Genomic DNA, 3,606 nt, shown 5'->3' with positions numbered 1-3,606 from the left:
TATGAATAAGTTTATTAGTAAAAGGGAAGAGTTGTGGAAGACAAATCTTAGGATATACATAATATGTTACACTAGTTTAGAAATTTTAATCAATTTTTTCCTCGAAGACTACGATATTTTTTTATAGTCTTCAGAGCTGATTCTGAAACTGTCTTCAGTTTTTCTCCATCAAGTCCAGTTTTCGAGATATCCCCAAAAATGTGGAAGATCGTAAATTAAAAAACATAGTAACGGTTCATGTTCAGTATATTTTTTATTATGCATAGTGTGCTTCTGTAGCTATATGAACATGAAATCTATACAAAATCTGTAATATTGCCTCGACTACACATCAAACTTAAAATTTTTTTTTAACCAATCTTGGAGCGGAAAGTGACGAACAAGGCGAGTGGTTCCATTAAGATTTAATGACATTGGAGAGACGTTATCAAGGTTACTGGGAAGCAGGGATGGTGGCACTATACTAACAATAAGTAAAGTATTATATATTAAACATGAAATTTAGTTCCATAAAAGTTCTAGACATTATACAACAAGACGATCGAAAATACTCGATAATACGAGACGTATTGCCTGTAACTTTTTGTTTTTTAAGGCAATACGTCGAGATTCGAGTATTTTCGATTGTCGTGTTGTATATGGCTAGACTATTTCATGAATAAAAATATACATATTTTTAGAATTTTAATATTTTTTAGTTATTTATTAATAAATTGTTATGGAAACATTCATAGATGACTCGAAATTAATGAAATGTCAAACAAGCGATAATACAAAGGTTCGTATTACAGCGATAATACAAAGGTTCGTATTATCGTTCTCCATGGTTACGGCCAAATAACCGCTGAACTACTCGCAATTGACTGAAAACCGCGAATTCTTATTGGCTGTTAACGATATGAATGAAATAGTCTATAATATAAACCTAGACGGTATAAACAAAGTATACTTTGTAACTTAGTAAAAAAGTTACTATAGTAAAAAGACAGAAAAAAGTTTGGTATCGTTTGTAAGATCAGCCAAAAACCCGAGTCCGCATAGTGAAACTCTGCCAAAACCAATGCCTCTCGTGACCAATTAATATAATCCAGTGAAAAAGTAAAAAAAAAGTTATTAGAATAAAAGTGACAGTGGAGAAATGTGATCTAGCAACAACTGCCAATAAATTTTAATTACTTGATATGCTTCATGTACAACATTTAGAACAGATAAAATAATATTGATTTCAGTGAATTTAATATTTACACTTACTGCCTGGAAGAGTTAAAACCTCTTTATTAAAAAAAAATTGTTCGTAATAATGTGTTAACAATGCAGTTAAAATGGCAAAAAATAAAATTTTGTACGATTCTCGTAAATTAACGATATCTCTGGTAAAATACGTTCGACCATTGTGTTCAATACTTCGATATTTAGAGAATTAAATGTTCTACAGGACAGACATTTTTGATCATACATTGTTTTTTGTTACCATGCGATGAAGTGTAAAAATATGGGGAAAATGTCAAAAAATCGAATTTTGTTGAGTTGTTTTAGGCGGTAGCAAAATAAAGGAGAGTCCGATTTATGCCATCAATACCTCAAAATGTTCGTCTGGATCTCTACTTTCATGTCCATATAGCTACAGAAGCACACTATGCAAAATAAAAAACATACTGAACATGATCCGTTACTATGTTTTTTAATTTATGATTTTCCACATTTTTGGGGATATCTCGAAGACTGGACGTGATGGAGAAAAACTGCAGACACTTTCAGAATCGCACTTAAGATTCTACGCTATAAAAAAAATATCATAATCTTCGAGATTTTTCTTGTAAACTAGTGTTATTAGTAAGTAAAATACAAAAGAGTAACATACAGGCAAAAGAAATGAAATATCTGAGATGTGTTAAAGGAGTAGAGAGAAGAAACAGAATGACTAACTCAGAAAACAGAATGAACCTGAAAATGATATCTACAGAGAATGGTGAACACAAGATAAACGATATAAATGTGGGGGATAAGAGGTGTAAAGCATAAAAAGAGAGGAAGACCTAAACAAACGTGGGATGAAATAAATAGGGTAAATGAACTGATCTTCATGAGTATATTCAACATTTATTGGAACGAAAAGAATCAAAAAAGATTATTCAAATTGCATAAAGGCGCTATGCGTAAATCTTACTACCTTGAAAATTCAAAAATTTGCAAAAGTGAGGATTTAAAAATCATTATTTCTGTACATGTATAAGTGAATATAATTTTTGTTAGTATTGAAAGTTAAATGTTAGGTAAAGGTTTGCCCAAAGGCAGATTAGATAAAAAAATTCTTATTTCCAGAAAAGTAAAAGTATAAAATTAAGACTTTATTTAAACCCGCAGCAGTTTTGAACGAAATTCAGAAGCAAGTAATAAACGTTCATCCTATTGAAGACCGTCTTCTCCATTTTCTGAGAATGACTAGTATCTATTATACTTTCCAAAGTATGATGGTCTCGAAACTTGATACTTGTTTGGTATACGTATTTGTGAACATATTGCTTTACAGGCCGATAATTGATACATGAATGTGTAGAAGTTACCAGCCGCCAAATAGGTAAATATACTGGTGTTAAAGCCCTTATTAGCATTTTGAGAGTAGCCACCTAAGCTTAGTTTTAGAAGGTTATCCTGATATAGATCACAGTACATTTGCAAATTACGCTTCTGCATCTGTAAGTGATGGGGTGGGGAATGCTTAAAATTCTTTTCAAAACTTATAGCTGCTTGCCATTTGCACCAAAAGTCGACGCCAGAAGGACAGTTGTTTTGTTGGTCGTCATTATTGCTTTTTTTCTACAATAGTATGTCATTTAATACTATTGTCGTAGTATTAACGAGGCTTTTACTCATTTACTCAGCATTTCAATTCACTTTGCCTTTAATGTTTTTGCATTAAGTACCACAGTAATGCACCGTCACGCACATAAGTACCACTGAAATTAACTATGGTGTTAGTACACTATGATATTATAGGAACCAAAAAAATATTTCTTTTTTTGTTAGTTTTACCGAGGATGTCGTCTGATTTATCACATAGTTGCCTACGTCTTTGTGCAGCACGTAATTTACTAATAAATCGACTTTCCTGTGTAATACGCTATAAGTGACTGATATTTTCCAACTTCCATCATCTTTGCTCTGCTCATTTTTCTCATTATGACCGTTTTCTGCATCAACTGCAGTTTTGTATGACTGATTAACCATAATTCTGGTTCGTGCAATCTCAGAATTTCCTTGTCAGGCATGCTCATCGATGGATATTTTTTACATTTTCTTTGCATGCATTAAACTTGATGGATACATCCATCATTGTAACGCTGATTCTTCACATTTTGCGTTCATGACGAAGGGTGAAGAGATGACATTTTAGGTAAGACAACGAATTAACTCTACATTGGTAAAATGGACTCTACTCGTCAAAATATAAGTTGCAAAAATCTTAAAAAATTCTTGTTATATACACTGTTAGATTTGCATTTACTATAAAAGAACGTTTAATACTTTCTAACCTTACTTTGGTGATGCTACACAGGCTGATTTATTAGCTCACCATCGTTTGATGAGATATGATAGCTCCTATTT

This window comes from Onthophagus taurus, chromosome 11, assembly GCF_036711975.1.
Source record: "Onthophagus taurus isolate NC chromosome 11, IU_Otau_3.0, whole genome shotgun sequence".
Taxonomy (NCBI): Eukaryota; Metazoa; Arthropoda; class Insecta; order Coleoptera; family Scarabaeidae; genus Onthophagus; species Onthophagus taurus.
This window is presented reverse-complemented; position numbering follows the sequence as displayed.